We start from the raw sequence: 23,592 nt of genomic DNA on the forward strand, positions 1-23,592 counted from the left end.
CACGCAGGCTGCCTGGTTGTCAGTTCAATCCCTGTGAGCCCATGTGAGTCCAGGTTAATTGATTCTGTGAGTTTTCTTGTGGTATCTCTGACCCTTCTGGTTTTAACAACCCTTTCTCCCTCTCTTGTGTAAGAGTCCCCCAAACTCCACCTAATGTTTGACTGTGGGACTGCATCTGTTTCCATCAGTTGCGGGTTGACCCCTTTCTGATGACATTTGGGCTAGGCAGAAATCTGGTCACAAGAGTTCAGGCTATGTATCTTCTATTGCCTGGAGTCATAGCTAGGGTCATCCTTGTAGATTTCTGGGAAATACCCTTGTGCCAGATTTTTACCTGGCCCAGGAGTGCCCCTCCTCTTCAGTAGTCTCCTTCAGTTCCCTTCCACCCCCACACTCAACCTGATCACTCATATTCTCTTTCCCGCTCACCCTCAGTCCACTCACAAAATCTCTTCTATAGAGTTCCTCTTCACAGGAAGATCTAGGTGCCCCCCACGAACCCTTCTTGTTACCTAGTCTCTCTTGACCTGTGGACTTCAGCATAGTCATCCTTTATTTTACTGCTAATATCCCCTTATGGGTGAGTATATACCACGAAAGTTTGTCTTTCTTGGTCTGGGTTATCTTACTTATTGGGGACCAGCCTTGACAAAAATGCCTTTTGCCAGGGTGAGGGCATGGGAATTTTAGAAACATGAGTAAAGAATATGGAGACATATAAAAAATAATAGGACAGAAGCCACAGAATAATACTGGGAGGGTATTCTAGTGAGTACTGAAAATGCCCCTATTTATTTTTCCATTGCTTTTATACCCAATGTAAATGGCTGGGGTGGGGGGGCAGGGGGGGGGAGAAGGTAACAAAAGATTTTACTAAAACATGATACAAAGGACAACTCAAACAGCTAATTGCTTTAACACTCTGAGACATTAAATCATTAGCATTCTTTTGTCTAGGTAGCAAAGCTGCTCTAGATCACATATCCTGAAGGCTGCCCCTTCCCAGGTGAACTCATGGTTAAAAAAGAAGGAGCAAACATACATAGAAAAAGACAAGATCTCCTGAATACATTGGGAGCATGAGGACCTTGCTAGAGGGTTGAAGGGAGGGGAAGGGCAGGGAGGGGAACAGAAAAATATGTAGAGTTCAATAAAAATCCATAAAAAGTACGTTTACATATCCTGACCATCTGTCAGGATTAAATGGAGCTGTCTTAATGTCAAAGGAATCAAACAAACACATCCTGAGTTGGGACATGCAACTATGCTTGTTGTTCATTTAAGCAGCCTCCAAACTCTCTGACCATCAGACAAAGTGAAAATGGGCCCCTATTTTGGGCCTCCACACTTACTCAGGATGATTTTTCTAGTTCCATCCATTTGGCTTCAAACTTCCTTGTGTCCTTGATTTTAACAGCTGAGTAATACTCCATTATGTAAATGTACCACATTTTCCCACATCCATTTCTTGGTTGAGAGACATCTGGGTTGTGTCTGTGTTCTGGCTACTATAAATAAAGCTGCTATAAACATAGTTGAACAAATGTCCTTGTGGTATGATTGCATCCTTCAGGTATATGCTCACGGGTAGTATAGCTGAGTCTTAACAGTAGATTGATTCCCAGGTTTTCTGCAAAACTACCATATTGACTTCCAAAGTGGCTATACAAGTTTGTACTCCCACCAGCAGAGAGGAGTGTTCCCCATTGCTCCACATTCTCTTCAGCAGTTGTCATTAGTGTCTTTGTTCTTTGCTATTCTGACTGGTGTAAGATGAAAGCTAAGACTCATTTTTATTTGCACTTCTCTGATGGGTAAGAATGTTGAAACAGAGAATACTCAACTTGAAGGAAGAGGGCTATAGAAAGGAAAGCAAAGGTAATATAGGCTTGTGAGAGAATGCAAAAGGAAATTGTGATTCATTAAAACTGCATTAAATTTGTTTGTTTAGGATAATACACACTTGTGCTCTGAATAAAAACATCATTTCAATTTATGTATCTGTTATCAAAATTGAAATAAATAGTAATAAGAAAATATAAACTAGTTATCATTGAAGGAATGTTTAAAGTAGAAAGACAAGCTACTTGTAGAAATCACACTCATATGAGAACTAAAGTCTTTTTTGTTGTTGTTGTTTGTTTATCAAGACAGAGATTCTTGGCACAGCAGCCCTGACTATCCTGGAACTCTGTGGAGCAAGCTTGCCTCTGAGTCACAGAGATCTGCTTGCCTCTACCTCCGGAGTCCTAAGATTAAAGGTGTATGCCACCACCGGGTTGAGAACAAAAGTCTTAAATGCCATTGATTAGTATTGCAGAGAGTCCATAAACACAGTATATATTAACCATTTCCTGCTGTTTTCTATGCTAAAGGTTCTATAAGCATGACATGCAAATATAAAAATTTACTTAAGAAAGATTTTTGTCATTGCCATACAAATTTCTGGGTATCTGAAGGATAGCTGCCTATATAACAAAATTTTATATTCAAATGAAATTATGCATGAAATGTGTTTGCATTAAAGGCCGGGGGCAACTTTGTGTGTCATGAAAAGGTCTGTGATGGTCAGTTCTTGTGACGTTGACACAAACTAGAGGGAACCTCAACTGAGAAGTTGTCTCCACCATATTGGCCTGTAGACAAGTCTGTGAATCATTTTGTTGTTATTAAAAATCGATGTGGAAGTGCTACTCTAGGTTGGTATTCATGATTGTTTCCAGTTTTTCTCCATAGTCTTTATTTCATTCCCTACCTCCTAGTTCCTCTCTTGGGTTCCTGACCGCCTTCAGTGATGGTGTGCGATCTGAGAAGTCTAAAATTAAAAAATTAAATAAATAAATAAATATTTTTCCTACCCATTACTTGCTTTGGTTATGAAATTATACAGCAACAGAAAAGCAAAGAGGGCAGGAACTGTTCATTCTTTAAAATTATATTGTTTTGAACAAGTTTTCCCACTAGCCACAAGACCAGTATGTACCATTGATTACCTTGTGTTTACCTGCCAGCACTGAGATTACAAGCATAGTCTACCATTCCTATTCCTTTTTCAGTAGAGGTTCTGGGTGCTTAACTCAGGACTTTTTGCTGGCTCACAAGCACTAAGTTTGGAACTAAGTTATTGTCCCAAACCCTAAAACCTTTTTATGATTTTTAAAATAAAATAATAAAATAGTCATTTTAAGCTGCTGCTCAAGTTACCTGTTTTCTAATAAATGTTCACTAAAATGAATAAGAAACAAAAAACTATCAGAATAAATGAAGTACTATCTAGATAATCTAGATATAGCTAGAGCTATCACATTATAATTTTGTGTTTTTATTTACTGATAATTTGATACATTTAGACATTTTCTTTCCCTTCCCCAATACTCCAAGATCCTTCCTATCTCATTACTCACCTAACATTTCATTCCTTCTCTCCCTTTGTAAAACAAAAACAGAAACACACACACGCACACACACACATTGATTTGTGCTAGACAACTACTTCTGAGCATAGGGCCCGGTCATAAAGTATGGTTGATATATCCACTATCATTCTATTGATGAAAATTGATTCTCCTTTTCCAAGAATTATCATTTACAAATAGCTTCCTCATACAGGGGTGGGACTCTGTGTCTGTTTTCTTATCTCCATGTTTGTATTTCGTCTGCTTTTTTTTTTCTTTTCCATATCTTTTGTGTGCTTTCACAATCTCAGTTTTGAAGTTTTATGTATGATAAAACTGGTTTCATCAGTTCCTGTGCATCTAAAAGACCCTGTTTCCGCCTCAGTCTCTTACAATCTTGCTGCCTCTTTTTCACGAACATCTTAGATGCCTTTAAGATGTGGGGATAATAAAGGCAGGTCATTTAAGACTGAGTGTTCCAAAATATCTCCCTTTGCACATTTTCCACATGTTGCTCTCTATATTGTTTTTTTGTCTATTATAGAAAAATTAGGATTGAGTAATGTGCTGATCTCTATATATAATAATATGTTATTAGGAATCACTTTATTTCTGTGCTGCTTTAGCAGAATACTAGTAGATTTTTCCCTATGTCAATGGTCCTTTTTAAATGGAGTAATGGTGTATATGGTCATTCATGTTGTATCTCAAACTATTGGGATAATACCTTCCCTTTAACAAAACTGAAATTCTAGAAAGCATACCTAATCTGATATCTAAGATTGTGTTTTACAACAAGATTATTTTATAACTTATAAAGTCATCAATTGGAGCCACTTTGAACTTAGAACTTTATTCAATTAAAGTTTACTTCATTTCTAAGGAACATAGTAGTAATTTCTTATGTGTCAGGAAATTGCTGTAAAACCTCCAATAGACCCCTAAAGCTACAGTTACTACCAAAGTATTATGTATGCACGCATATAACCAAAATTTTACATATTGTAATAGTTTTTCTTTGTAAGTTAGATATAATGAGAAAATAATAAGATAGTATGACGAGAGTAATGATCATAATTAAAGTTATGTGACTATTGTCACTCATACTATCTTCACAACTCTCCTTAAATTGATGAAATAAAATATGCAATGTTTATGTAATTATATGAACTGAAAGAAGTAACTATATATATATATATATATATATATATATATATATATAGTCATTGTTTTGAACTTTAACATAAGAGTTACTTAATCACAGGCATAAAAGTTGATCTTAAAATCAGGAAGGTTATCAAGTACCCATGAGGAGGTAGCATACACAATATGAATCTAAAGAGATAATTATGTATGGATAGAAGGAGTACAGTAATTTAATTCTTTATAATTATACTTCAAGCATTGCAAAATTAAAATTTGAATTATTCCTGGAAAATCTCCTTTAATATAAGGGGGTATGGTCACCTGTGGAAAATGAAAACTACAAAGAATGAATTCATGGATATGTTAGGACAAGTATATTTAAGATATATGAGGACAAAAATGTGGTTTGATTTCTACAAGGTTCAATACCAACAAAGTGCCTGAAGAAAGAATTAAAATTAACTTAATCTATGAAAAAAATCCCAAGACTCTAAGAATCAAAATACCTTTGTCCAAAACATAAGTTTAAAAGTAGGCAATGTTTGTCTAAGATTTCTTGTCACGATGCCAACAGGGCAAAGGCCATAGATACGCTGGAAGAAAAAATGCTGAAGCAAGATAAATGTAGATGGTACTCTTTGCTGAAAACAAGTTTCACATATTGGAGTACAATCAGTTTTACTTTGAAGAAACATGCTACAATTACATTGTAAGGTATTACTGACTAAGTGCGAGAAGTGGGTCTCATAAGTCCTTCAAGAACTTGTCAGAGACAAGCATTCAAGTGAAAGTAAACATACTGAGGGACATACTCAAAGAGAGTTAGAAGGAGAGACAAGAATTACACAAGAAATTAAGTAGAGAAACCAATAAAAAACATATCATTCACTGTCGTGGGAACCTGGTCCTGAAGGTTTTGGGAAGCTGGACAGAACAGGTTGAGTAGTAGCATCAGAATTGCAAAGAAGAGTCGGGATAGAAAGCGGTGCGGTGTCCACTCACTTTAGGTCACATAGAGGACATAAAAGACTTTCTCCCATGTTGTAGCTTAAATATGAGGATCTCCTATAGGTTGATGCTTGAACACCTTGTTGCCAGCTGGTGGCATTGTTTGGGGGAAGGGATGAGGATTTTAGACGTGCTGCTTAACTGTCAGAGGCACACCTTCAAAGCTTATAGGTCAGTTCTGCCTCCTCTGGTCCTGGTGGCTGTGCTTTCTATCTGCTACTTCACTGAGACTAGCCATTGTATCATCGCACTGCCAGGGACAAACAGCTCCAGTCACCGTATTCTCTCCACAATGAATTTTAGTAAGCAAATACTCTCCTCCAGTTGCCAGAGACTTGCTTACGGTGATGAGAAAAGTGACCAGTATATCACAAAAAGCAAATACTTTTCAATTCTTAAAATTGATGGAAGACTAGCTAGTGTCCAGGTACATAATCAGAATCCTATACCTAAGGTCAAAATAAGAGAGAGAGAACATGGGGGCAAAGGGTAGAACTGATCAAGTGATAGTGGGATTTTAGCATTGATGTTTTGTGAGATCATTGATAGAATTAAATGTTATAGCCTTCGCTCAACAAAACACAATGTCAAGAGACTTTGTTAAAGCTTACTTTAGCCTGCTTGTTACACAATTTATTAATTTATTAAATAGCATTGCATTTTCATCGAAATCCTTTTGCATGCTGTTAGCATATTTGATATTGAGTAGTCAACATCAAATTCATTTCTGAGCAACTCAGCAGCTTGAAGCAAAGTAATAACCAGCACCTACCAAGAGGAAAAATTAAATGTATAAAAAGAAAAGCAAAACCAAATAGCAGTCCCAAGTGCCTCCATTTCATAATTAATACAAACAAAAACATGTTTAATCTGCTCTCAACTGTAAATAACACTAACAACATATTCATAGCTCACAAATGAAATTTGAGAACAATTTCACAACAAACTAAGATGAAAACAAATTTACCATGAAATGTCTCATATTTCAAAAAAGAATAGTTTTCCCTAAGTTTAAGAAATAGAAAGTCAGAAAATTTCATTTACAGTGGGATGCATATAATCAGCTTTCTATGCAAAATTTTATCATCCTTTATTATATTTTATGGCATCTTTTAAAGATTGAAAGGAATTCTAATCAAACATGTATTCCCATTCTTTGTGAGTTAAAAGATAACCACTATGTATATTCATATTAACTTGAGATACTTATGAGAGAATTTATTAATATTTCAATTATTACCATTATTTGTAGTTGACAGTTCCACAACTAACACCTTCTTTCAAATGAAAGTAACCAATAGACAAAGATTCCTGGTTTTCCTACTCTTATGGGTTATTCTGACTAGAAGCAAATTAAACCTGCACAGCAGTAGATGATCAACACAAAACAAACTCAGTGATATTTTTGGAGCTTTTTTTATATGATTGGTTAATATGGGGTTTGTTTGTTTTATTTTTTCTTCTATTTTTAACCTTACGGATCTTTTATATTATGGCTTCTGATTTTGATTTATGGATTCTCTCTCTCTCTCTCTCTCTCTCTCTCTCTCTCTCTCTCTCTCTCTCTCTCTCTCTCTGTGTGTGTGTGTGTGTGTGTCAGCATTTGTATATGTTTCTCGTGTTTTTCCTTTGTTGAGGTTTTCTGTTTGTTTTTATTTTTGTTATTATTAATCTGTGGATGTCTGGCTGTTTTTTAATGTTAGAAAGAAAGGATGCAGATTTTGGTGGGCCAGTGAGGAGATGGGGAAGGTTTTGCTATGGGAACTCCTTCAGCCATTAGCCTTTAAGATACCAGCCCAGTCCCATGTACTATAAATGCAGACGAAAAGCATGCTTAGCCCTCTTAACTGCTGGATTCAGTTCCAGTTCCCAGCGCATGCAGAGGACTGTATATCACTCCTCTTCCTGTGAGTTTATGCCCAGATAAATAAATCTTTGTTGCACTCCATTTCGGACTATTGTGGATCTCCTTTGTCGACCAACAGGATTTGGAGGAGGTTGGAGAAAAATAAACCATAATCAGAATATATCATATGAAAAATATTTTCAATAATTAAAAGCTAGAAATTGTGATAATTATAGAAATATTCATCAAGGGTAAAATTGTATGTGGTTTGTCACTCTCTGCTTAGTGTTTTATACACCTCTTAGACTTTATAAATAAATGTCTGTCTTATATACTACTTTACCACAAAATGAAGACATGACTTTAAGTAAGTTAAGAGGTTATTTTAATGGAGTACAATAAATTACAAAATTTTAGCTCTTCTTACCCTGAGAGAGGAACTTCATTTTCTTCCCCTAAAATCTAGGCTGGTTTGTGATGGTTTTAAGCAAAAGTAAGCAGAAGAAATCCAACACTACTCTTTAAAATGACTTCCTGTGCATAAGAACTCATTCCACACAGAGACAGGTTGATGATACTAAGTCCCTTACTGTCAATACCAGAATGGCTGAGACATTAGGGTTGAAGATGGGCTCAAATACCCCTACTACACACCAGATGTATGAGTGAAACCACTTTATTATCACAGAGGAAACTATTCTCCAGGTAAATGTTACCAAGTGGCCCCAGAAAATGTTAGGTGATATAGAAGAATAATCTAGCAGAGACCTGTTTGAACTCATTTCCCACAAAGTCGTGAAATTAAATTAAAGTTGTGAGATCTGACATTTGACAATGGATTGGCAGAATGGTCACCTAGCCCTTCTTGTGAAAAATTTGCTCTACTTAGCATCGATTGGGGAGTGATAATTACCATTATCCACTGATATGGCTTAAGTTTCTGTGTGTGTGCATGTGTGGTCTGTATGTATTACGTCAGTTTGGGTGCAGTAATCACATGTAGAGTTTAAAAGACAGCTTCCAGAAGTGAACTTTTTCCTTCACCATGGGATCATGTGGAGATAAAACTCAGGTCTTCAGGCTTTAACTGCTGAGCCATCTCTCCACCACAATTGCTGCTATTATTAATACTAACTACTCGAGTCCACTCTTACATATTTTTCCCTCTGGCTCCTGATCAGATCCAAAATACACATATATATATATCATCTGTTCTGACATGAAAGGCTTACATTGGAGAAATCTCTAAACAACCTTGACATTTCTCTGTGCTCACCCTTGTTGCAATGAGGAGCTGCAGGCTGCATCCCAGCCACCCGGCAAGCTTATGCCTGAAATAATCACATGGAGATTTGTATTAATTAAATTGCTGCCTGGCCCATTATCTCCAGCCTCTTATTGGCTAACTCTCACATATTGATCTAACCCATTTCTAATAATCTGTATTGCCACTTGACTGTGGCTTACTGGCATGAGTCTAACCAGCATCTGTCTCAGAAAGGAGAGGCATGGCATCTGCCTGACTCTGATTTCTTTCTCCCAGCATTCTGTTTGGTCTACTCCACCTATCTAAATTCTGCCCTATCAAAAAGCCAAAGTAGTTTCTTTATTTGACAATGAAAGCAACACATAGAAAGAAGACCCTCCTACACCACACCTTCAACATGAAGTCAAGTTCTTTGGGCTCATGCAAATGAGTGATATAGCTGGTGTAGGAGGTCCTTCTCTGTATATATTGCTTTCATTGGTTAAATAAAGAGGCTTCCTTGGCCTTTTGGTAGGGCAGAAATATACATATACATATAACAAAATTGACCTTAAATTTCTGTCAATAAATCAAGATCTATACCAAAGCAAATTATTCATATCCATTCATATCTATATCATATAGCTGAATTGGTCGTATGGGATATTTGTTCATAGCTTTGTGAGGATTCTTCACACTGGTTTCAAAAGCATCTGTACCCACTTAGAATCCCACCAACAGTGAAAAAAAGGTTCTCTTTTCCTGATGGTGGTCTCAGCAGCATTTGTTGTCAGTTGTTTTCTAGATCTTTCTTTTTTTTTTTTTTTGGTTTTGGATTTTTGAGACAGGGTTTCCCTGTAGTTTCTAGAGCCTGTCCTTGAGCTAGCTCTTGTAGACCAGGCTGGCCTCGAACTCAGAGATCCGTCTGCCTCTGTGTTTTCTAGATCTTATTCATTCTACGTACAATAAGATACTTGACTTTTAAATCTTTAATTTTAGATTTTATTTGCCATAAATATTTATGAATATCTTTGAAGATTTTTTATTCTACTGGGATTTTTCTCTCCTTTTTATTTTTCTCTTTCCATTCGGTATCTAAAATATCTATTACGTCTATTACTTTCCCATCTTAAAAATTGGGAGCAGCACAGTGATCATCTGCTCGATTCTTGAGTTTCTTGTACTTAAATTTTGGATGGTGATGAATAAAAAAGCAAACTGAGTGTTAAATCATTTAAATTTCGCTTAAACCTTTTCTGTGAAATGAACTTTATTTCTTTTTATTCTACTTTCTCAATGAAACTTTAAATTGCCTTTTTGATGTCCTTTTATTTACATATTTTCCTAGGTCCCACTACTAATACCATTCACTAGTTTTTATTTCTTCTCATTTGTTATTCATTAATATTCTGTTTCATATTCATGTTACACATTTTATTTAAAAGGTAGATATTTGTAATACCACAAATCTGTAATCTTAGAACACAGGAAGTTAAAAGAAAGGATTACAAGTCTGCCTGGTTCATGTAGTAGTCAGACCTTTTCTTAGATTAACAAATCAACTATTAACAAACAATTCATAATTTTTCCTAGTATAATTCTAGAAGGGAAACAAGAAGACTTATAACATGTAACCTAAGTTCAAGAAACCTAGAAGGGAAATTACAGCCAATTGTTTAAATCCAAAAAGGAAATATTCCACCAAGTCCATTAATATGCATGACCTGAAGAATTAGGTATTGTTGTAGATGTCGATTTGTGTGTTAAGCTCTACCTGGAAATGACAATGAAGTTGTGAAATAATTGGTAAGTTCCAATTGGGGGAAAACAATAGCTAAGTGATTCTACCGATTCCCCTATATTCCTCCTTTGAAAAGCCAGAATTTCAGTGTCTCAAAATACTCTTTAAAGAATACCACTTTTTCCACATGTGATCTCAGAAACTTTTTACTCTAATGCCCTACTTCTAAATTCAGTATCATAATATTCATGTGAATATTTATGTCTTATATAATAATTAGCAAAGTTTGTTACTAAGAATGGCTGCTCATTGTATGAACAGTGAAAGCAGCAGTATATTTGTTACTGACGTCACTGGACTTTTGCTTCATTGCATGCTTTAATAGCTGGACAAATGAGTGACTTTCTTTGGCACTATATATATAAATAATTGGAATATTATTTAGTCATCTTTAAAAATGTATGTTGAAAACATTTCTCAGAATTTTGGTATCAAATGAGAAATATAGAAATAAATGCATAGTAAATAATAATTTATTGGCCTCTAAATATGTATGAGTAAATGGAATTTAAATATGTTTTCAACAATGTAGAATTTTAACTTTGATTTCTTATCACCATGACTGTGTAGTGAAGAGGAGGCACTGTGGCATATCTCAGAAGCAGATAATGGGGATGTGATTTTTCTTCTGCTATAGAATATAATCCCATGATACATAAGAAAAGGAAAGACCAGCACTTTCTCTTGCATGGCCTGAGGAACTCAAGAATACTGTATTATGTATAACTCAAGTTATACTGTCTATCAATGAAAACCAATCACCTCCTACCACAGATCCAGCCCTTACAGTTTATCTGGCCTGGATTTCCTGTGGTCTTTGGACCACAATTGTTCTCATCTAAAGGTCTGTGAAATCTTTGGCAGGTTGCTGAGATACAGCTAGCCAGTTTGGGGATGGCCACATGAGTATATACAGGAAACTGAAGAATTACCTTTAAAATAACTGTTTCACATTCAATCTTTGCTTCATTGGAAGCATGTTGCAAAATAAGAACCCCTTAGCTTTGCAAATAAGAAGTCTGGGAAATGCCTTACAAAGATCTATGCGATATAGATTAAATAGAAAAACCCACTAACTATTTCTTTGCTGCTTCTTTCCTAGATGGAGATAGACAAAATAAAATAACAAAACTAGGAGAGGTAGTATTTTAGCTTTGATGTCTCCAATGATTTACTCAGTTTTTCAATCCTCATGAAAACCGTGCTGGGAGCATTTAAAATGGTAAGCTGACTTTATAATACAATTTGGCAGTTTCTCAAAAATGTTAAATATACAGTTTCCATATGAATACAAAATTACCATACGGAGCAATTTTGCCCCTAGTACTCACCTCAAGAGAAATGAAAGCATATGTCCACATAAAACTTATACACAAATGCTCATAGTAGCACTATTTTATTATAGTCAGAAGTGGAAACTATCCAAATGCCCATCTAACTGGTGAATGGATGAACAGAGTGTTACGTAACCATGCTGTAAGCAACAGAGCTACAGAGAAAACACAGTCCTGACACACATATGACACAAATGAACTTTAAGAATACTACACTAAGTCAAAGATAAGAGTTACAGGCTGGGGACATACGTTAATGTGCCAAAGTGCTCACTGCACAGGCATCACAACCCATGGTCGAATCCCCCAAAACACCATAAAGGTTGGATCAGCAACACATCTGTAATCCAAGTGTTTGGACAAGCTGTCAAGCTCCCTGCATGGCTTATGCAAAGATGAAGAGATCATGTCTCCAGTGGGTATTTGGGGAAGTGTAATGAAATGTTCTAAAATTAGATTCTGATCAACCCTTGTAAAGAATGCAAAACTACTAAAGACTATCAAACTTTATACTTTAAAAAAGCAAACTATGTTAAATCTTGCCTATTTTAATAGATCTATTTTACATGGAAAATTTTCATTTCTGAGCTAGGTGACATTCTAATTATCATATAAATTATCATAGATGATATGTATTGTCAAAGTGCAAGTACTAGGATTCACCAAAACAGGACTCAATATCTGTATATGTCTAAGTAACCACCTGGTTGTGGAGTTTCCCTGAAACACAAAACTAAAGTTTGTTTGCAGAAACTATCAGAGCACTGAAAGAGTTTACAAAAAAAATTAAAAGGGTTTAGGGATTATGATTGTCAGACATATTTGTAACCGTAACAAATAATTGAGGAAAATAAACTTAATGATGGATGGATTTATTTGAGCTATCCACTTTAGAGATTTCAATAAATGGCAATTGACTCCACTGCTTGGGGACCTATCAGCTGAGGCAGAACATTGTGGCAGAATGGGATTGTGAAGGCTCTAATGGAGCAAAGCTGTTCAGCTCACGGCATCCCGACAGAGAGATGGAAAGGGAACAAGGTCAAGGTGTATCATTTCAGGACATGCTCAGTAACCTGCTTATTTCAGCTGTGTTCCTCCTCTCAATAAATTTCATCAAATTATAAATTTATCAGGGGCGTAACCCATCGCTTAGGCCAGAGTTACCAAAGATCTGTTCTTTTCTCAATGACTTGGCGAGTGAAGATACCTTATGTACACTTTCCCTTCTCGGTGCTCACATTTTGTCTGTTTTGAAATTGCAAAGTTTTCGTGCATATTTTGCCAGACTATGTGAGTTCCTCTGTGTATCAGTACTATTGTGTCGAGAAGACACTCTTTCCTTCAAGTCATCTACCACCCTTGACTATTACAATCTCTCATCTTCATTTTCCACACAAATACCTGATCTTTGAGGGAAAGCGTTTGAAAAAAACATCTTATTTAGGGCTGAGTGCTCCCAAGTCTCTTACTTTCTGTACATCATCCAGTTGTGGGTATCTTTGCTAGTCACTGTCTACTGCAAGAACAAACTTCTCTGATAAGAGCTGTACTATTCTCTATGCGCATAGCAATATATCATTAGGAGTTACTTTATGGCTATGTTTATTTAGCAAAATAGTAGTTGTAGGTTTCCCCTAGGGCCCATGACTTATCTAGGCTCAGGTTCTTGGTCATTTTAGCACTTTAATGTACCAGTTCCATCTCATGAAGTTGGCCTGAATCCTATCAAAAAGTGATTGGTTGGTTATGCCAATAACATTTGTGCCACTATTGAATCACATGTCTTCCAGGAAGGTCTATGTTATAGACTGTACGTTCTATATCTAGGTAAAAATTATTATTGATTTTATGCTCCAGCAGCGTGTAAAGTCCCTTCTAGCACCTTGAATACTTATTAATAGGGCTGTAACTTCTAGTTAAACACCGAATCAATTTCTGCATATTCAATAACATAAGGAAGTAGTGTCTTCAGCAACAGGGCCATCAGATTACAGTGACTAACCAATAGCCTTCTCAATATCTCATGATGTTTTCAAGTGGTCTACATGTCCCTTTGACAAATAACTCAACAATATATTACCCATTTCTGCCACTAGAGATTTTTCCTGGGGGCACAAGATGTCTATTTGGTGCCTAGATGGCCAGGTCCCAGAGGCTGAACAGTCCAGAGGCCTAGAATAGAACCAAACATGACTGACAAAAACAGAAAAAGAAAGTCAATGAAACAATTCCTAATGATATTCTGCTATACTCATAGATCATTGCCTGTCTGTTTGTCATCAGAGAGGCTTCACCCAGCAAGTGATGGAAAAAGAAACAGAGTCACAGACATACATTAGGCTGACCTCAGGGAATCCTCTGACAGATACTGAGAAAGGATAATGGGAGACAGAGAGAGAAAAAAAGAATGCCAGGAAATACACAGAGTCAACTCCCTGGGTTCATGGAGGTTCATGGATAATGAACCATCAACCAGAGAACTTGCATGGGATTGACCTGGGCCCTCTCCATATGTGTTGCAGTTGCGTGGCTTGATATTCTTGTGAGACTCCTGGCAGAGGGAGTAAAGGCTGTCTCTCACTCTGTTGCCTGCTCTTGGGACCCTTTCTTCCTGCTTATTTCATGCAGCCTTAATAGAAGAAAAGTTACCCTGTCTTGCTCAATTTGATATCCCAATGGTAACTGATACACATGAAAGGCCTGCACTTCTCTGAAGGGAAAGAAAGAGGTAGAGGATCTGGGAAAGAGGGGAGGTTACAGGAGGGACTGAGTAGAGAGGAGAGAGGGAGTGAAACCTGTGATGGGGTGGGGAAAATCAATTAATTGATAAATTAATTTAAAAACTTTTAAAGATGTCTATTTGAGATTTTGTCTCACAAATTATATGGTCTTTCCACCTAAATTACAGTAGTATGTTCCCATTTTGGTTTTTTGTTTGTTTTGTTTTTTAAAGATTTAGTTATTTATTATATATTCAGTGGAAGAAGGCACCAGACCTCATTACAGAATTGTTGTGAGCCACTATGAGGTTGCTGGGAATTGAACTCAGGACCCCTGGAAGAGCAGTCAGTGCTCTTAACTTGTGAGCCATCTCTCCAGCCCAGGTTTCCATTCTAAAGGGCCTTTGGTGTTAGTTGCTCAAACACCTATACCAAAAAATTAGAAAGAGCAAATAATAACTTAAAGATACAATTTAAAAATTTGGAAAAATTTTAAGTTTTTTAAGAAAAAATGTAAGAAAAAAGCAAACCCTAATCCAGTAAATGGTAAGAAAAAATAATATAAGGATGAATTTAGCAGTAATGAAATAAACACTCAAAGCAATCTCCATGAAATCAGTAATAAAAAAGGTTGTCCATTATCCCCATTCTGTTTCAACATAGTCCTTTAAAAGAACTGTCTTTTAGAGCAAAAGGAGAAGATAAGAAAATTAAAGAGATGCAAATAGGAAAATAAGAAGTCAAGCTGCACATAGTTGGAGATGACACGATAAACAAAATAATCCCATGAATTCTATCAGAAAATATCTAAAAATGATCAAAACTGTAAGAAAACAAGAGGATACAAAAAAGCCTATCCTATTTTATGTATCAGCAAACATACTAAGAAAGAGCTCATAGATACACTTCCATTCACAGTAGTCTCTAAAAAGTAAAATATATAGAAAGAATCCTAAACAAGGAAGTGAAAGACATTGGTGATTAAAACTTAAATTTGTTAGAAAAAAGAAACTGAGGCAGACACTAGAAGATGGGAGTCCTCTCATGCTCATGGACTGGTGGAATACACTAGAAGATGGGAGTCCTCTCATGCTCATGGACTGGTGGAATACAGTATTGCGGAATTTCATTGATACGTCTCTCAGGTAGAGAAGACACTCCCTCACAGCAGAAGACCTGGCTCTTTGACTCCTACAGATTTCCTGCACCTACTTCTGTGATGTTCCCTAGCACTTGGGTGTAGAACTTGTGTTGCAGATATATCTGTTGCATTTAGATACCCATGATCAGTGGTTCTCTGTATTTGGACAGCCATGGCTAATTGACTATGTTTACCGTACTAGTCAGGTATAAATTCCCTCCTATTGTGCTTAGAGCATTAGACATTATAGCTGGTTAGGACTATTGATGTTTTTCATATTATTTTATATGTACTTAAAATTACTTATATACACATGCACTTTTATATATTATATGCAATTTTAAGTACATATAGAGAAATATGATTCTTTATGCATTTTTCAAACATCTTTAATGTTATTGATGTCTCCTTTGTCTTTCTCCCTATGTACTATCTTCCTTCATCCCCATCCCAATAAGTCCCTTCCCCATTTTTCTGTTTTCTAATTCATATCACCTGTGTCCCATTTTTCTCCTCTCTGGAGTTCCTACTTTCTCCTACCACTGTCCTTTCTCCCTTGGTTCAGAAGTTACTTCATGTTGTATACTCCTCTCTAAATTCAGAGTTGCATTCACAAATGAGAAAGAACATTCCACATTTTCCTTTCTCTATCTGGGTTACATTTCTAGTTCATTATATTTACCTGAAAATTTCCTGATTTCAATTTCCCATTACAACTTAATAGAAATAAGCAAATACGATCTGCACAAGGACAATACCACTGATATGCCAATATGAGTAGGGGAAATTGCCAGGACCCACAGATGTGAGCCTGTTCCACCTTGGCTAAAGGACAGAGAGTTTGAGCTTATAGTTGTTCTCTCAAAGTTGTTGAGAACAGGTGTAGCTACAAACCTAAGATCCTGACTTAGGGTGTGGTTAATTAGTATTTTGAGTGTAGAGGTGGATCTGCTCCATATTGACCAAAGGTTGGAGAATTCAAGTCGATTCTTGTTCGTCCAAGGAGATTGGCAGGAGGTTCCAGAGAGTGATTGGCAGCAGGGTACCTGATCTAAGGGTGTGGGCCTTACATGACCTACCTGAGCAACAGAGTGGTGGATTGAGGATGCTCTGCTTAGTCTTTATATCATGCTGATGAAGTCAGTTGCCTCCTCTCTCTCCTTTTGGAGTCTTGTATATAAACATGTGGAAAATAAACGTGTGCAATTTCAATATTCACTGAATTTCTCTCCGAGTGCTGTTCTGTGTTTCTATCTTTTATTTCTCTCATATCTCTATTCCTTTTGCCTAATAATTCTAGTCCTCATACTATTACCCTAGAATGTATGAACCCAGTCAAGGCTGAACCCCCCAAAAGATGTTGCTCCAACGTGGGGCTACGATGGGAAGTCTCAGTGTCCTACTCTTACATAAAGAGCGATAGGTAACTGAGGGCTACTGAATCAGTGAAAATCGGTCTTCTATTGGAATAATCCTTCTTCCATGTTACCTAATCTGAATAACACATATATATGTATATATGTATGTGTATATATAAACATATACAAAGGATCAAAAAGAAATGGACTCAAAAGGTTAGATAGATAGATAGATAGATAGATAGATAGATGATAGATAGATAGATAGATAGATAGATAGATAGATAGATAGATAGATAGATAGAATGTAGAAAATAATAATTAATAAATAGGGAATGAATTTGAGTTAATACAGATGGGGAGGAGTTGCATAGAGGAGAAGTTAGTGGAAAATGTGTAAATATAGCGTGCATACATAGAATCTCAAAATTTTTTGTATTTAAATTTTAAAAAACTTTATCCCCAGTTTCCAGACATAATGCATCTGTCTTTGATTTCAAATCTGTCCCTAACATTGGCTGATATTTTATCCATGCTATGGTCAAAAACATCAACTTGAGCATCACTCTAAACCCATTTGACACTAACACTTTCTTTATATCTAAGTGATCCTCTGATATTCTCACTTCAGCCTCTCCACAATATCTGATGTGTGTCCCCCATTGTTTCTTTCCATTGACATACTCTTACCTCATGAAGCAGTTTTGCAATACCTCCTATTAAATAAGTGCATTTTATTAGTATTGAACAATACAACGTTGAGTTTTGTGGCTCACATCACAATAGTACTACAATAGTAGTAGTAGTCACAAACTATTTAAAATGTATTGGAGAGATTTTCCTTATACCATTATGAATTCCTTATGTGCATCACCTTAGCTGCTCCTCCTGCAAACCTTGTGGTAACATTTCATATTGTCCCTATTTTGAAACTGAAACCAGTGACACATGGGAAAAATAACCAATATCAAAATATATTCTTGGAGAAGATTCATCCTGAAATAGGTTACTAACAGGATCTGGACTCTTTGGCACTTGTTCAAACTGATAGATATAATGTGATATTTGCCAGCTCCAAAAAAAGTGAATCTTTCAGTATTTCTTGTTCTTTTAACCCAATTCCTAGAATGTTGTCTTTATATCAGGAGTATGCTAGGCTTAAAGGACAAACGTGAGAGAATTTACATTAAATTTCAAATTACTTTTCAGTGAAATTTGTTTATGTAATATCTCCAATTAAACTGAAGAAATTATGACTTATATAAATAAGTGTAAGTATATGAACAAGCATTCTAAAATAAAGTAATTTATAGTAATAATAAATTGCAGTATTTTTTTAATTTGAAGATATATGCATGATACATAAGCAATTATGTGTGTATATGTGTGTGCACATGTATGTATGTGAGTGGTTATTAGTTATCAGATACCAAAACAGTAAACATAGCCACAAGATGGATAGCAACTCTGGAAGGTCATATGTTTATTGATCACACAGACATGAAACATGAATTTAGCTCCACAGTTGGCATTCAAAGACATGAAATATGAAATAGGAGTTGAGGCCATGAAGCATTTCTGAAAGGACACTGTGAAATATGGAACTCTTCTTAGTACAATCTTATCCTAAATCACTACTAGTCTTTCTATCCTTTTTTCCCCTCATCTTATGAAGCAGTAAAACTTCAGAAATAAAAAGGACTGCTTCTGTGGACACAACATGAAAAGGGTGTTGCTCTTAACAGAAAGCAGCAAGTCAGGATAAAGAAAATAGTGTTACCTCTTTCACAGACAGGTCAGAGTTAGAGTGATTGTCAGCCCTGGAGATCATTTACTTGAGATATAGGACAGTTGTGTTCTATTGCACACATAAAAACTGCATCAGAGTAGACTGCACCGTGCGTACATTCCTTCTTGGAATACCATAAGTCGTTCTACCAGTTGGCAGCATTAATTCTTGACTATTTCAAGTACATAGCCATGCTATAAAAAATCAGGCTGTGGTTAGCAAAACCAACAACCTGCACAAACAAACACACACACTTATAAATGCATATAGCATGAAAACTGACGCTCATGGTATACTGGGGAAGGCGTCTTGGTTTCATTCCTGTTATGATAACAAAAAAGTACTGTAAAGATAAGTTCGGAGTAAAACAATTTCAGCTCACACTTTCAGGTTATGATCCATAATTGTGGGGACACTAAAGCAGGCAAAACTTGAAACTGCAAGTCTCAGACACAGTAAATAACGGAGAGAGAATGAACACATGCAAACTTACAGTCAGCTATTTTTCTCTATTATTATATAGATCAGGATTCCCATTCTAGGGAATGATTTCACCCACAGTGGGAAGGCTTTCTCACCTTAAGGCAATCGAGACAATGTTCCACGGTACTTATCGAGGACCTTCTCCCGTGTGACTCTAGTGTAAAGTTGAGGATTAAAACTAATCACCACAGACACAGAGAATCCAAGCACATCTTTTCAATTCTTTACAGTATTTGCCAAGTTTTTTCTCCCACCATTTTGATACTTTGTTTTCTTGTTTAAGGTGGAACAAAGTTTTTTTAAATAAAAGTATTATTTGATTTTGAGATACCTTTGAAGCTTCACCCTTGTGCTAATACAGTTACACTCTGTCTTCATTGTTAAAGACTCATACAAATGAGAGAGTAAAGATAATAAGGAATGGCGTAAAACTGGAGGTGGACGTGGAATTAGCATCTGTTGTGATAAAAAGTAAAACAATCTGAGCAAATTTAAAAAAAAAAAAAGCGGTGTGTGGTAAAAGCGTGAAGTGCGGAAGTGGGCTTTATATCAGAGCTCAGACAGTGGCCAGGAGTTTGGTTTCATCGCGACATGCTTGGAGCCCATAACTCTTTTCACTATGCTTTACTTATCCACATAATTCACACAGAGATGTAAATAAGTGAATCTTCCTTGTTCCATAGTCTCTGTATTTTATTGTGGGTGATGGTTTGAAGGCCTGTACTAATGGTTTGAAAATCCTTGTGTTTATAGTATAAAGACAGGTAAGGGTGAGGCATCAGAGAAAGCCCTATCATTAGCACAGTCAAAAATCACTCTAAATGCAAAACTGTCGCATACATATCCTAGCACAGGATATTTTTATTGGATATTACTAAGGAAGTATTACCTCAAGCCCCTGCACCCGTAGCACTGGAAACATCACATAGCCATCTAAGGGCTAGACACAGTTCTGGCTGTCCCAAAGAACTAAAAAAAACAAAATAACCTAGGTAACTGTGGCATGAAACAGATAATAAAGGTAATACAAAAAGAAGATAAATCTTGAAACTTAAAATTAGTGAAGACCATAAAGGATTATGAATAATAAAAATCAATGAACAATGGGAGAGTTGGAGTTTATAAAGGAATCAATAAGCATTTGTAATTAAAAGTACCCTTGTACCCTTTGATGATCTCATAAAAAGAAACTTTTTAGAGAAGAATGCATCATCTCTCAAAATTTCTTTTTTTTTATCATTAGCCGTCATTTTATTGTTGCTTTTTCTTTCTTTTTTTCCAGTTTATTTATTTTTTATTAAAAATTGCCATCTCCTCCCCTCCTCCTCCCCCTTCCCTCCCCTCCCCTCCACCCACACCCCCACTCCCTCCCTCTTGAGGCCAAACAGCCATCAGGGTTCTCTACACTATGTTGAGACCAAGGTCCTCCCAACTCCCCCCAGGTCCAGGAAGGTGAGCAACCGAACTGACAAGGCTCACACAGAGCCCGTCCATGTCGTAGAGACCAAGCCCATCGCCATTGTCCTTGGCTCCTCGGTCAGCCTCCACCATCAGCCACCCTCAGAGAGTCCGATTTGGTCGCATGTTCCATCAGTCCCATTCCAAGTGGACTTGGTGGTCTCCCATTAGTTCTGTCCTGCCGTCTCAGTGGGTGAACGCGTCCCTCATGGTTCTGACTTTCTCATGATCTCTCTCCATCCGCTCCTCATCAGAACTTTGGGGGGCAGCTGAGGAGAGGGTGCCAGAAATGGCCAGATCCTATTGCCATACTCATGAATATCTTGCATATCACCATAGAACCTTAACCTGGCATTGGATGGAGAAAATGACAGAGCCCCACATAGGAGCACCGGACTGAGCTCCCAAGGTCCCGATGAGGAGCAAAAGGAGGGAGATCATGAGCAAGGAAGTCAGGACCGTGAGGAGTGCGTTTACCCATTGAGACGGTGGGACAGATCAAAATTTCTTAAATGTTGTGTTTTGTTTTGTTTTGTTTTTCCCTCAGCGTTAAAACAGAAGAGTGTTTGCCTGAATGAGGTGCTCTGTGTTTGTTGAGGGTGGAATGCTGATGAGTGCTCTCACTGGTTAAAAGCACATGTTGTACAAACATAGGGACCTTAGTGTGAATCCCCAACGTCCAAAGCATCCACTTAAAAATGCAGGCATGGCTGCACAAGCCTCTAACACTAGCATATAGAAGCAGAAGATGGTTATTTAAACATTTCTGGCTTGACCTTCTGGGCAAAATGGTATGCCTCCAATTCAATGAAGGACCCTGTCTCCAGGCAATAAGACGGAGAGCAATAGAGGCACCTTCACATCTTGTCCTGGGTACCACCAGCTATACACACTTAAACTCAGCTGTATACACAACTTAAAGCACACCTTGCACACGTCATCCCCAAACATATCATTTTAAAGGTCACTGAGACAACTGCAACAAACTGCATGTGATGCTCCCAAGAGGAAGTTAGTCAAATAGCAGTTTTGGCAGAGGAACTCCTTGAATTTTAGGGTCGATGTCCTCAGTGCAGCTTTTTAAATTCTGTCAGCAGCTCATGTACGCCCTATGCTTTGTCTGCTGTCTTCTTCCATGCCATTGTGTATTTGCAGCTGAATTTATATAATTTAAAAATTCTCATGATAAGAGCCCAGACATACAAGACAAAAACTAGAGAAAGAAAAGGAATCAGATAATCAAAATTTATCCAACCCTCCAAAACTATCAGACTGCATTGCTTCTACTTCCACAGAACTTGTTTTAGCCTGACTTCCACTATTCAGGTTTTCGCTCATTTTTCTATTTGTTAGATTCATGATTCTAGGAAAGGCCATAATAATAATTATCTATTAAAGAGTCTGATCACTGTTGACATTCTCATTATATTTAACCACGCCATAACACAGACATTCTCCATTTTCATCTATATAAAAGCTCTGGCACAGAGGGACCATGGTCCAGGTTGGACAAGGAGCAAAGCCCAAATCAGAGTTTTTATCTGCCTAAACACTACTCTCACTCCTTGTATAGGTAACAGGATGAGCCAGCAAGCCATACTCACAGCTACACATATGTAGCACAGAGTTCCCTCTCCTTATATATGTGTGTTTTGTTTTTGTTTTCTAAGGGACTCCCAAGCATTCTTGAAAAGTCCATCTAAAAAGACACAAAGTATAAAAAGCGTAGACCAGGCCAGGCCAGTTGCCATGCAAGGACAGTATCATTCATTTGGTGTGTCCCCAAGTCTGGGAACACCACAATGTTTGTTTAAAAACTGAACAAGCTACTAATACTGAAGAAGAGAAAAACAAGTTTGGGGATAAAAATAAAATAGTAAAGTAACAGTGCATACCAATAGAAAAGAAGTCTTTTGTTCATTTCCTGTGCATTGGGATTTGCATGAAATGAATAACCTGAATAGATGGGAAAACTCTTGATTTCTAGCAGAGGTTTGCCTATTCACAACAGAAACATGATGAATATTTCAAATTCTAGCTCACCACATTTACTTGGAAAATGCTTCTTCTTAGATCCTGTCACTTTCACGCTATAAAATGGAAAGGTCAGAATATTTCTAGAAACATTTTCCTCTATGGAGACAGCATGACTTAAAATGACAGCCCAGAAAGATTACATAATGTCCCAAAAGTTTGATGCTACCTGTAAGTCTCTTTAAGGCAAAGAATCATTGTGACTTGGTGCAAAAGAATCTCTACATTATGAATAAGGATGTCTCTCTAATAACAGTGAAATTGCTTAAACAAATTGTGATTGGCGCCAAAAATACCGAGGATGGCAGTATTGAAGACACTGAAATAAAGGGTTAAGTATGTTACATAATTTTTAAATAATAGAAGGAATTACTAGAGCCACCAGAAATTTATTGTCATATCATTGATACAATGAATGATAGCATTATTCCTGGGGTTCAGGCTCAATATAACATAAAGTATATACCAGAACAGAGAGTTCAAAATATTTCTTTTCTTCTATCAAGTATGCTGTATTGAATACATCCAGGAAAAGGCATACTTTAATGTTTTTTTCCTTGTGCCAATTAAAGTCAGTTAGAACCCCCGGCTGTTAAAATAAATGCAAGAGATTAATGCACTCTGAAGAGTGCTCTTTTCTTAAACTCATTTGCAGATGACAGAAGAAAGACCAAGGCATGCCAGTTTATGGGTCTGAAATGCAACGTATTTGAAACTGCAGGGAATATAACTGAGTGTGTTTAGTGATGAGATAGAAAAGCACCCTCCTTTGTGGTGATTGTCTCCGGAAAAGGGTAGAGAAGAAACAATGAGGAGATTTTGCTAGTCCC

Source organism: Arvicola amphibius, chromosome 6 (genome assembly GCF_903992535.2).
Source record: "Arvicola amphibius chromosome 6, mArvAmp1.2, whole genome shotgun sequence".
Classification (NCBI taxonomy): domain Eukaryota; kingdom Metazoa; phylum Chordata; class Mammalia; order Rodentia; family Cricetidae; genus Arvicola; species Arvicola amphibius.